General features: G+C 38.4%; 1 pseudogene; it reads left to right on the top strand.

The window, feature by feature from the left end:
• Positions 1 to 975: 975 nt before the first annotated feature.
• LOC116866686 lies at positions 976 to 8,891 on the top strand (annotated as a pseudogene).
• The last annotated feature ends 5,127 nt before the right edge of the window (positions 8,892 to 14,018 follow it).

Below are 14,018 nucleotides of genomic sequence, written 5' to 3'. Positions count from 1 at the left end.
AACTTTTTTCTCAAAACCTCCTAGGAAATTCTTTTAAACTGAATTAGAACAAATGAGTTCATGTGCTCACTTCTGCATCAATAACTCCATACAGGAGAATGGGGTGCTCTGATGGGGTTCAGTCTGGGCCCACTCTGAAGCCAAGGATTAGGATCGGTTCTAATTAAAACATATAACTGGAAATTAGGGGGCACCTGGGTGGTCATTAAGTTCTGCCTTCAGCTCAGGTCATGATCCCAGTATCCTGGGATCGAGCCCCGCATCAGGTTCCCTGCTCTGTGGGAAGCCGGCTGCTCCCTCTCCCATTCCCCATGCTTGTGTTCCCTGTTTCACTGTCTCTCTCTCTCTCAGTCTCTCTCTGTCATATAAATAAATAAATAAATAAATAAATAAATAAATAAATAATCTTAAAAAACAAAAACAAAAAACATATAACTAGAAATTAACTAGGAATTAGGGGAGTTGTTAGGGAGGAAGAAATAAAGAATAGATGATGAGAAGCATGAACAGATGTCCACTATACCAACTTAGGAGGGGAAAGCAGAAATTACTATCAAAATTTGGTAATGTCTTATAGAACCTAAGGACAGGAATGTTCTGGACCTCAAGAAGGAATGGAATTGGTAACGAGAAGTTCTTTGTGAATCCTTGCATACTTTTTCACTGTCTCTTGTTTCTTAAGCATCTACTTTACATAGGGTTTAGGGTACAAGCCATATAATGGCTTCTCATCGCTCTCAAGTATATGTATTACAATCACAGACTGACAGAGAATTTAACACTCACTCTGGTTCCAGACTCCACATTCCCTGGGAAGGACCATTGATCAGCCTAGTCAGGTGGGCTGTCCTTCATGCAGTCAGCTGTTTCCACGCACTAGGTTATTATAAGCAAACTTTGCTTCTTCTAGGATCCTGTTCCTGTGTATCAGAAAGGAGCTGAGGTGACCACAGGGAGTTAGGCAGTCTTCACACGATGTGTCTACCGCAGGTAGTAAATGCTCGAGACAGGCACATCACTGCAACCTGTCAGCCACAAGAGAAAGAAAAAGAATTTACAAATCAGACAAAAGAGTTAGAGAGTATGGAAATGCATCAAGACAGTTCTACATGACCCAATAGTCTATATTCATGATAATTCTGGGTCATTTAATGTGACACTGGGTTCACTCTTCTGGTTAAATTGAAATTTTACCCTTGTGGAATAATGTGTGGCCATTGTTATCTAGTTAGTATAACCTACAGCTACCCTATTCGGTCTTTGTGGCTTCCTTAACCTCTATACATGGGTGAGATTAATTGTTAAGATTCCCTTCATTGTATGTATCTGCAGTTATTTCTGATACCAATTCTGAACCACCACAGTTGTTTCTGATGTGAGTTCTTTCAACAGATATCACTAAACAGAGATGCTTATGATGATTTTCCTCTCACTAAATGGTATGCTTGCCTTCTTCCATAATGTGTGCAATTTTTTTTTTTACATAGTATTGATGGAAGTGATGAAGATGGGTGTTATTAATTTTAGTTTCCAGAGGAGAACTTGTCATCAAACTGTTTACAGATATCATTATTCCCAAGTTTTGGTCACAAAACTGAATATATCTACTGAATGGTTTCTCTATGCTGAAGTCTGGTTCACTTGAGAAGTAATGCCATGTCTGTTCTGAAAGACCCTCAAGCACATAGAACTGGAATAAAATAAGAGAGACTTATTACCAGAGAAGCTAAAATAAATTGTACTCATCTATCAGTGTAGCAGGAATGCTGAGAAGTTAGATCCAGGACCACCTCCCTTGAGCCTCTGTCCTGTCTTTCCTTAAATTGGTCTAGATTTATATTCCCTTCTGGAGACAGGGAGCATCATGGTTAGGAATGCAAACTCTGGAGTCAGAAAAGATGGTAGCATTAAGAACATGGGCTGGATTAGAATCCAACGTCTATCACAGGGAAACTCAAGGAAAATTACTTACCTTCCCTCACTCATTTTTTCCTTTATATGAGAGTTTTAATGTTAGTAAAAATAATACCTACCTCATAGGGCGCCTGTATAAATGCAGTGCCCATATTTAGTGCACTCCCCCCTATAACCTCCTTTTGTATTCTTTACTAAACTGTTTTCTTTTTCTTGTCTTTTAGGGAAAGAAAACCATTTCATTGTTGAATAAACATTAAAACTGAATACACATCACAGGCAATCTGCTGAAAGATTGCAGAGACAGAAAGATCTCATCCCCAGTTACATACATATCTTTAAGATGAGCCATAACTAGTCCTCAAGTAAGACAGTTTGATAGTGCCATTTGCCACATGTAGTTTGTCCTAACTTTGCCTGGTAAGTAGAGTGATGCTCTGTGCTAGCTAATTGACTTTATCTGAAGAAAAAAAAAAAAACTTCCCATTTTTATGGCAGGAGATGGTGTTGTATCTTGGAATAAGGCACCCATCTAAGCTATGTTCCTATCTTCCCATAGAACCTAGGTGACAGAGGTGCTTGTATCCTTTGCTCTGCCCTTATTTACCCAGCAACTTGACCTTTTCAATATTTTTTTCAGGAAGTTCAAAGTTTTTTGAAAAAATTGAGATATAATTGGCAAATAGCATTATAATTAAAATTTAGATGTACAACATAATTCAGTATTTGTATGTATTGTGAAATAATCACCGCAATAAGTCTAGTTCTTCCAATCTCACTGCGTCTTTATATACCAATGTAAGATATCTGAAAAATCTCACCATGCTTGAATATCAAATCATCCTTATTTTCTTTTTCAAATATTTCTCAACACTTTTTTCTGGAACCATCTACCTTAGTGAAATCCCAAGTCTCTTGGTCAGTTCAGGTTTCTTTCTGAGGAGCAAAGGCCAAATTCCTTGGTAGTGACTGGCGCTTTCTTCTGATCTGAAGAACTGCTGGCCTATTTTTTAGCTCTGTTTTCTGGGACATGCCTAGTAATCCTCTGGTCTTTAAGGGCTAAATAGTAGTCACAGTTTGAATTAATGACTGCGCAGTGGCCATGTGTATCATAATACTTACCCTCCTTTGCCAGTACCTTTATTTAAAGTAACAAACTCTTAAAAACAAAGCAAAGCAAATAGTACATACACATTGTAATAGAAGATGCTTAGCGATAATGGAATAAAGCCCCTGCCCCTGAGGCAAGGGCTAGGAGTCACCTTGTTCCCTGTAGCTGGAGCCTGTCAAAGCTGCCTTAGAGGGGTCTAACGAGAACCCCAACACACAGATCAAATTCCAAGGGCCTTTATTTATAACAAAGGGGGCACTTACTGAGCAGACTGGAAGTACTTCTTACCCACAGGACAATAGCTTCAGGTTCAGAGAACCCCTTACCTTGCAAAACTGACAACACTATCTGAAGGGGTTTAATTCTAAGAAATACTTCATTATTAAAACTTTGTGGTTCGTACCCAAAGAAAGCTGAAGTGGGATGTAATGGCCTCTGGGTCTATATTTTGATATATACGTCATAGCACCAATTGTTGTTAAATGGCATCTTACAGTAGAGAGGACTTTGACAGAATCCAAGACAGTCCTATTTATTAAAACATTGATATGAATGTAGATTTACAAGTGGGAATATCACCATAATTTAAGTTTAAAGTGGAAATGTAAAAAAAAAATCATGGAGAAAGACAAATTTATGGAATGATTTTATCACTAATACTTCCTAGTCTAGAGCTGCAAACCCCTTGAGCCAATTTCTTTAACTGCACTGCTCCCTGGTGGTAAGATGGTTTAGTACATTGACAGAAAGATGCCGGTTGGGAATGAAGGAAAACAGGTAAGACTGCAACAAGGCAAGGGACAATAGGTCAGAAGAAATAAAATAGAAAAGTTTGCTGGAAGAGTAGTCAGAAGATCCTGCCAGTGAGAATGTTGGCGGTAGCCGTTGGGACCGTGTAGGAGCTGCTTTTGCTGCTCATCTGTTTTTGTCAGCTCTCTTGAATTCCTTTGATTTTGCTTGGTTTCTTTTGTTTCATTTTGCTTTGCTTTGAGGCCTTGTGAAGGGTCGGTGTTGTGAGAGTGAGTCACACTTCTCAGCCGCCACTATCCTTGTGCTCCCTATCATCTTGGAGAAGTGTGGCCTAGGAATTTGGATGATACTAGTCCATACACGGACACTTGGCAGAGGAGATGGCAGAATAGCTTAGTGGCCCAGAGGAAATTCCTCTGGGGAGCATTTTACTCTTTTTACTACCTTGGAGGCTAACAGCCAAATGAGGGCCTTGGTGCTTGTTTATAATTTATGCCACTCTAATCTCCATGAGGTGAGGAGGCCTGTCATGAAGATCACAGAGAGATGCTTGGAAAATAAAAAGGAAAACTAACAATGCTGAGGAGTAAGCACAAAGTGCAGGGACAGAGGCACCAGGTGATTGTCACAACTGAGCATTACATTTAGCTCTAAATTTCCTCCTAGCTAAGGAAAAACTGGAAATACAGGGAATAATAGAGTGTGCATTACACGAGAGGAGGAAATACAATGTCCTTCACATAATTTCTGTGACTGGTTGGAGTTGTTAGCTAATGCTGTGGTGGGAATCATTTTACCATATGTATGAAATCAACATGCTGGACACCATAAACTCACACAATGTTGTTTGAAAATTATATCTCAATAAAACTGAGGCAAAATTTTAAATGACTCGAGATAGAGAGTTCCTGGCATTACATTCCAAGAGGAATTTATCCTAGAAATTTTAGACTCATAAATAAACACCGAACTGTGAGGCATCCAAATGCATAATCGATTCTCTTCCAGAAGGGCTTGCAGCTACTGGGTCTAGTTGAGTACTTGCTGTGATGAATAGTTCCCATTTGTCAGTGTTTCCTAGCTTCTGGTGGGACCCCTAGTGGTCCATGGAGTTATTGCAAAGTGTCCATGAATCTAGCTTCTAGATGCATAATCTCAGGAGGGAAAATTAATGTTTTGTGCAAACGTACTAATATTTTTTTTAAATGTAAGGATAACTAGAACCAGCAAAATATAAATTTATGTAAAAGAACACTGAGTTCAAACTAGCATTTCCTCATTATATATTTTCTTAGTTAGATTCTACTAACAATACGATTGTTAAGATTTGATATTACAAGGAGGTCCTTTTGCTTGACAGAGTTGTGAACCATCACTGGTGCAGATGGTCTAGATGGTGTTACTGCTCTGAGAAGGTAGACTGTCTACCCCACCCCCAGCCCTTCCCTAGTCACTGCTCTCAACTGTTTTTCATGTTCTGAGATGAGCTCCAAGAAAGGCACCCATGTGTTCAGATGCTCTGGGGCTTTGTTCAGTAATCAGCTTTGTGGTTTTAGGAGGCCCAAAAGAACTTCAGGGCTTTCCACTCTGAACCCTTTGTTCAGGAAGCTTAAGAGACTTGTTGTGGTTTCAGAAATGACATGCTTGAAGTTCTGGAGTTGGCACAAACTACTGTTCCTGCTCAAACGGATGGTAGGAAGAAAGGCAGCCATAGGGGCTGGTGGCCCAAAAACTGAAGCTGTGGTTATCTCCACAGACAACAGCTCTTTAGCAGGCTTGCAATTGCTTCATACCCTTTCATGTGGGCAAAGAAAAAACTTTATCAGACAGAGAGTCTCTATTCTCTTGAAACACTGGGCTGAGAGGAGAGGAAATTGGGCAGCAGATCGTGACAGAATTTACAACAGGGAAAATCACATCTCTGCTGAGTTCTTCCTTATCACAGGGACAACTCCATACCCCTGGATGCGTCACCGATGCTTGTGTGCTGGCTGATGCTCAGACTGCAACATGAGGCCCCCCTGAGAGAAGAAGGCAGAGCTCTCTGAAGCAAACCTGAGGTCTTAAGCCACCGTGCTGTGGATGGCCTATTTTGGCTTGGCTGTTTAAGGGCAGAGGCCAATGGCTGCAAGATTCCAAAGCTAAAATGGGCACTGCAAAGCCTTGTGAGAGAAGCATTGTTACACAGAATTTCAGCTGTTGCAGTTACGACAGTGCCATTAAACAAGCCATCCAGTCACCACTGAAGGACAAGCTGGCACATTTGTTAAGGAGACTACCAAGGTCACAGTTTGTATGTCTTTAGTTATAACTCTAAGGGCACATGTTGAATCTAGCCAAAAACGTCTTTCCTACTATTTATCATAGCCCCTCAGTTGTACCATTGGAAATTTATTTCTTCAAGTCAAGAGTCTTTCAGTCTCTCTTAGAATACAAACATTCTGAGATGGTGGGTGGTGCAGTCCACTGAGTAGCCGACTCTTTGTTTCTGCTCCGGTCCTGATTACAGGGTCATGAGATGGAGCCCCACATCAGGCTTGTGCTCCATGAAGTGTCTGCTTGAGTCTCTTGCCCTCTCCCTCTGCCTCTCCCTGCCTCTCTTGCTCTTTCACTATCTCTAAATAAACAAAATAAATCTTTAAAAAAAAAATACAAACATTCTGGTGGGTATATCTGGTAGGAATAGGGGAAATGACTGGTGTCTGAAAGTGAAGCAGAGTGCTGGGAACAGAATGATAAAAATAAAAAGGCCATACCGATTGTGCTTATAGCTTGGAAAGCCTAGAATAGTAACCTGTGGTCAGAAATAAGTGGCTAAAGGCAAAATCACAGTCCGGGCAGAGTCTGACTAGCTCCAAATTCTCAGCTCCCCGTCCTTTCTTGCCGGGTCCTCCTCCCCTCTCGCTGACCTAACTTCAAACTCTAAACTCTTCTTTTACTCCCTTTGCTCCAGCAATGCTGTCATAGGAAAGCACTGAGCCAAGGAAATATTCACTCGTATCTTGATTCTTTAGGTAAGGAATTCCACTTCTGTTTTCCCATATAAAAGAGAGCTAGTGCCATCATGGTTCCCTGATGCTAAAGTAACAAACAAAGAACATATCTTTCTTGCTTTTCTGAAATCTGGAAACATTTTAAAACGTATATATTTAATATGGGAGTGTTTCTTTTTATATATATATCCCAAAAAGTTGTTATTAAATACATGCTGTATATTCTAATTAATGGCCCCATAGAACTAAAAAATATATAGTTTGTTTTTGTTTTGCTCTTTCTCACAAGTTAATGTAAGGAATAAATGTGATAATTCTTGTGAAAACTTGGCAGTATATCAAGGTAGACAATAGAATGCCATGAGATTTTTTTTCCTAGAGGGTCTCCTATCTCTTGAACGATGGTTCAAATGATTCCCAAGGACATCTTGTGCAACAGACACATGAGGCTCTCTTTCTTATAGGCACAATGTTATAAGATTGGGTTCTATTATTAGAAAATTCTTTAATATCAGAAAAATATCCTTATTTAAAAAAAGAGAGAAAATACAAATATATATTCTTACAAACATTAAAAGTAAACATAATATAAATTATATATATTATGTATATTATATACATTAATTAATATATATTCAAAGGAAGCATTAAAAGATGTTCCTTTAGGGATTTTTCTGCATGGTCTGGGTTGACCAAGACTTCTTTAAAATATGAATCCAGTGAAATTTTGATAGGAAATGTCTTTCTATTTTCCTAAATATCCCATAGAAAACATAGTTGGTCTTGATTACTCTAAGACTTGTTAAGGTATGATGACTGCTTTAAAGAAGATGGCTGTTGGGCTTCTGGCAGATCAAGGTTTGGGTACAGACCAACCTTGTGGTACCTCCCAATGGTATCAGGTAAATTGGCCCTGCTCTTCTTCCTGGTCTATTCTTTAGAAAATTTTTATATAGGAGATATTCTCTCTCAAGTCTCAAACTTTAGGATATATAGTATCAGGGCTACTAGGGGTCTGATTGTGGACAGCATTTTCAGATTCCAAGAATTTGATTTTCCCAAAGTTAAATGTAAATTCATGGCAATCAAGATTCAGACTTAGAACTGGGTCCTGTGGGGATGGATAACATATTTTTACAACCAAAAATATGTTATTTGTTGAATAACTACTCTGTGCTAAGTTCTATATTAGGCATGAGATATGCAAAGATGAATATGTGTTGTTATAAACTGATAAAAAATATGATAAGCATATGAGCTAGAAATTCATAGAAGAAAATTCCATATTGTCAATAAACATGTAAATGTGTGTGACTCACTAACGATTAAAAATACGTAAGAGTCTTGGGTGGGAGTCTTGTGCTCCCAGATGCAGGTGACCCTGTGGCAGTGGCTGGCTTGAACAACACTGTGAGCAACACTGTCGGATTCTTGGACAGCCCCACCTACCATTGCTGGACTACAGATGCTACTCCCAGTGGCAACTTTTGAAGATGTTTCTATTCCTGAGAAGCTCAAGCTTAGATTTGTTGAAAGAGCACCATTTGTGTCAAAAGTGAGAAAAGAATCTAAGAACTTGAGTGACATATAGGGAACTTCTGCTGAAGTTACTAAGTTCACAGAAAGCAGTTTTTTGATCTTGGCACTTGGTGATGGTTACCTCCACTGGGGCCATTTTGAAATGATGCACCTAACAATGAACACTATATGGACCCCAAAAATATGTTTGCCTTATGGAGAGCATCAGCCCCTTTCAAGCTCATCATCTGCAAGGGTATGAGACAGCATATGTGGGAAGGCAAAACTGCTTTTGGCAACAATGTAATTCCTGTGAAGGTTGGCCATCTCATATGGAGATGGGTGGGCATTGTAAATTCAAAGAGGTACAAGGTTTCCTTGATCAGGTTGCCCACAAATTGCCCTTCTCAGTTAAGGCTGTGTGCACAAGACTCTAGGGAAGATGTGGAAAGATGAAGAGGCATGAGAACAGAATAAACCAAACCCCTGGATTTTTGAGCATATAGCCACTGCCAAAGCTGGGAGTCTGGAAAGTCCTAAGCCTGTATAATTTCACCCAGAAGGGGAGTTCCTGGGACAAATTCTATATGCCTAAATGTGTGTAGTGAGAATGTAAAAAATAAATTTACAAAGGCTACTGAGAGGGAAGGAATCTACATTTTTATTCCCCTCAGCCTACCCTTAAAGTCTTTGGGTAGCTCAGATGTCTAACCAAGGAGCAGCATATGAATAAATTATTTCTGAAAAATTATACAATTTCTGTTGATTTTTAAAATCTTTTTCAAGTTTTAATTTAAATTCCAATTAGTTAATGTACAGTGTAATATTAGTTTCAGGTCTAGAATTTAGTGATTCATCACTTACATACAATTAGGTAATGCTCATCACAAGTGCCCTCCTTAATCCCTATCACCCATTTAACCCAACCGCTCACCCACCTCCCCTCCAGTAACCCTCAGTTTGTTCTCTGTAGTTAAGAGTCTGTTTTCTCATCTGTCTCTTTTTTTTCTCCCACTACATTTATCTGTTTTGTTTCTTAAATTCCACATGTGAGTGAAATCATTTGATATTGTCTTTTTCTGACTGACTTATTTCACTTCACATAATACCCTATAGCAACATGTCATTGCAGATGGCAAGATTTTGTTCTTTTTTATGGCTGAGTAATACTCATTTGTGTGTGTGTGTGTGTGTGTGTGTGTGTATACACACACCTCATCTTCTTAATCCATTCATCAGTCAATGGATATTTGGGCTTTTTCCATAATTTGGCTTTGATTGTTAATACTGCTATAAACATTGGGGGTGTGTGTATTCTTTCAAATCAGTGTTTTTTTTATCTTTTGGGTACATACCTAGTAGTACATTTGCTGGATCATAGGTTAATTCTATTTTTAACTTTTTAAGGAACCTCTATACTGTTTTCCAGAGTGGCTGCCCCAGTTTTCATTCCCACCAATAGTGTAAGAGGGTTCCCCTTTCTCCACAGTCTCATCAACACCTGTTGTTTCCTGTATTGTTAATTTTAGCCATTCTGACTGGTATGAGGTGCTATTTCATTGTAGTTTTGATTTGTATTTTCCTGATGATGAGTGATATTGAACATCTTTTTATGTCCCAGAAAAAGGAGAGATAGAAAGGGGGAAGAACGTTTATTTGAGGAAATTGTTGCAGAACATTTCCCTAATCTGGGTAAGGAAATAGACATCCAAATCCAGGAGGTACAGAGAACTCCCATCAAAATGAACAAAAGCAGACCAACACCAAGATGTAGTATAATTAAATTTCCAAAATATACTGATAAAGGAAAAATCATAAAGGAGCAAGACAAAAGCAGTCCCTAACTTAGAAGGGAAGACTTATAAGACTAACAGCATATCTCTCCACAGAAACTTGGCAAGCCAGAAGAGAGTGGCATCATATATTCAACACACTGAATGGGGAAAATTAACCAGGAATACACTAACCAGCAAGGCTTTCATTCAGCACAGAAGGAGAGATAAAGAGTTTCCCAGAAAAACAAAAGCTAAAGGATTTCATGGCCACTAAACCAGCCCTGCAAGAAATATTAAAGGGAACTCCTTGAGTGGGAAGGAAAGACCAAGAGCCACAAAGGCTAGAAAGAAATAGAGAAAATCTCCAGAAACAATGACAAAAAAAGTAATAAAATGGCACTAGATGCATCTATTGATAATTACTCTGTATGTAAATGGACTAAATGCTCCAATCAAAAGATATAGGGTATCAGAATGGATAAAAAAAAAAAAAAAAAAAAAAAAAAAAAACAAGACCCATCTATATGCTGCCTACAGGAAACTCCTTTCTTTCTTTCTTTCTTTCTTTCTTTTCTTTCTTTCTTTCTTTCTTTCTTTCTTATTATTTTTTATTAACATATAATGTATTATTTGTTTCAGGGGTACAGGTCTGTGATTCATCAGTCTTACACAATTCACAGCACTTAGCATAGCACATACCCTTCCCAATGTCCATCACCCAGCCACCCCATCCCTCCAAACCCCCTGCCTTCCAGCAACCCTCAGTTTGTTTCCTGAGAATAAAAGTCTCTTATGGTTTTCTCCCTCTCTAGTTTCATCTTGTTTTGATTTTCCCTCCCTTCCCCTATGATCCTCTGTCTTGTTTCTCAAATTCCTCATATCAGTGAGATCATATGATATTTGTCTTTCTCTGATTGACTTATTTCACTAGCATAATACCTTCTAGTTCTATCCACATCGTTACAAATGGCAAGATTTTGTTTGTTGATGGCTGCATAGTATTCCATAGTGTGTGTGTGTGTGTGTGTGTGTGTGTGTGTACACACACACACACCACATCTTCTTTATCCATTAATCTGTTGATGGACATCTAGACTCTTTCCATAGTTTAGCTCTTTCCATAGTTTTCCATAGTTTGGCTATTGTGGACATTGCTGCTATAAACATATAAACATTTGGGTGCATGTGCCCCTTCGGATCACTGCATTTGTATCTTTAGGGTAAATACCCAGTAGTGCAATTGCTGGATCATAGGGAAGCTCTATAAGAGACTCATTTTATACCTAAAGACCCCTTCAGATTAAAAGTAAAGAGATAAAGAAATATTTACCATGCAAATAGACATCAAAAGTAAGCCAGAGTAGCCATATTTATATCAGACAAACCAGATTTTAAATCAAAGACTATAACAAGAGATGAAGAAGGGCACTATCTCATAACAAAGGGTTCTATCCAACAAGAATATCTAATGATTGAAAATATTTATGTCCCCAAGTTGGGAGCACCCAAATATATAAAACAATATCTTGATTTTTTAAGTATATTATACTTACATTAAATAAAGTTCGAGGATTACCTCAGGAAAAAATATATATATCTGAGTTAAAATGAGAAATCACTCTTTTCCTTTTTTGCTCTGTTTAAAAACAATAGCTATATCCACTGTTAGAGAAAGTGTGTGTTTAACTTTCATATATTGTTGATGAAACACAACCTTCTAGAGGAGATGTTCCAATTTGGCAAATTGCATCCAAAGAAAAATGTTTACCTTTAACTTTACAATTCCCATTTGAGAATTCAAGCAAAGGCAATAATAGAAAAAGGATCTCAATGATATGTATATAGATTTTTGCTACAGTATTTTTCATAATAATAGTTTCATATGAGCCTTATTTACAGAATTCTTAAATAATTTATGCGATAGCCTTTCAGGGGATTATTGATTATGTATTTCTATGTTAGGAAAGCTATCCACAATATATCATCAAGTAAAAATAACATAATACTATATACAGACTCATCCTATTCCTGTTTTCAAAAAAGTATACATACTTATATGCATACTAAGAAATTAAGAAAGATCCTCCAAAATGAGAAACGTGGACCAATCTTTCATTTCTTTTTTATACTTCTCTGTAGTTCTTTAATATTTTTGCAATGAACTTTAATTACTTTTATTATATGAAAAAAGCTACTAAAATCTAAATATCAAGCACTTTGCCCTCAGGGATATCACATTTGTATATGCTGGCATAATTTTCCAAGCTGAAGTAAAAGTTATCTAATAATTCTAGAATTTTCAGCACTGGCAGAGCTAAGCTGTGAGTTCATCTCTCTTTTCAAAACCCAAACTCCAGTTCTAGGAAGAGAGCAGGAGATCCAGACAAGTCTTTCCTTCCTGTGGTCCAGTGAGCCAGCCTCTCCAATCTTTTTCTTAGCATTTTTCTGCTTATGGTAAATCAGATCCAGGTGATGTTATTTTCTGGAGAAGGGGAGGAACTGAAATTAATCAGAAGGTTCCCAAGTTCCAAGCACTCTGTTTATTACTCATATATCCTCCACTGATAAAGTCAGTGTTAACAAAGTAAGTGGCCTCAAATTGACAGAATCATGCTTCAAATCTAGTCCTCTGATTCCAAAACCCATGCTCTTTTCACGGGTTCCTCAATGTCTATTTCTGTGTATTTGTGTGTTCTCCAACATAGAGATTTCTCCTTTAGTATGAAATAGTTTGTGCCTAAATGTTTGCACTTAATTGGGTCTTCCTTCGAAGAGGTCTATAGTGGGCACATTTCTCTCATGCCCTAGCTTTCTTTAACTGGCTAGAGACCTGCACAGTCCACCCATCCATCCATCTGTCCATCCATCCATTCTTTCATCTACCCATCCTTATGTATATCATCTCCATTTATACATTCTTCCATCTAGTATTTGTTAAGAGCGCTATAGTTTAGAGTTTAAAGGCATGGTCCCCAGAATCAAATTGGCTGGCTTCAAATCATAGCTCTACCATTTACCAGATATAAGACCATAGACAAATCACTTAAATACTTTGTGACCCTTTTTTCTGTAAATTGGTGATAATAACAATATTTACCTCATAATGTTGTGCACATTAAATGAATTAATTAATCTAAAGTACTTGAAGTAATGCCTGGCATGTAATAAATACATTTACATCATGATTAATATCATGTGCCAGGCCCTGGATACTAAAATTTCAAAGTAGAACAAAATAGGGTTTCTGCCTTCAAGACTAGATTTTAGTCTAGAGGAAGGGATGGGTACATGTATGACCAAAAGCACAGAGTTCTGTAGGGACAGCACTGGAGAAGGTGGGCATTAAGGAGGCTTCCCAGAGAAGAGATTGTATAATCTGAAGTCAACCACCTAAGGTGGGAAAGGCAAGGAAGAAAGCCTGGAGGCAAGAATGTGTGCCAAACTTGAGGTACCCAGGTGGTTCAGAACAACTGAGGTGCAGAGTGCTAGAGGGTATGGGAGAGATTGAACTGGAGAGGGGAGGTCAGCTAGCTCTAGTTCTTTGAAAACTTTTATAGCAGTGCCTTAAATTAGTGGTGCTCACTACACCCCTTCTCCTTTACTTGTATTTAAATCTTTTTGCCTGTTATTGCCCTTAATAACAACACCTCAGACCTAAAAGATAAGGTTGGAGGTCATGGGTAAAAACTCTCCTATGTTCATCATGCTTTCAGTTTCTGGGATGAAATGACTAGGTCATACCTGTTATACCTGTGTCTGGAAACTTCACCATATTTAGAGTCCCAGACTGTGGGAGTGGGATTCACAGTGTCCCCAGCTTTGGGGGAAAATGACTCCCCAGCCATTTGGGCTTAGCAGGCTTTTGGGGACCAGATGCCTCTCAACACAGACAACAACAAGGACATATACTGGACCCATACTCCTGCCTTCAGTGGAAATCATAGTGTGTCTGGCAGG

This window comes from Lontra canadensis, unplaced genomic scaffold (assembly GCF_010015895.1).
Source record: "Lontra canadensis isolate GAN:19392208 unplaced genomic scaffold, GSC_riverotter_1.0 scaffold1, whole genome shotgun sequence".
Classification (NCBI taxonomy): Eukaryota; Metazoa; Chordata; class Mammalia; order Carnivora; family Mustelidae; genus Lontra; species Lontra canadensis.
Note: the sequence above shows the minus strand (reverse complement) of the source record. Positions and strands in the feature narration are given on the sequence as shown.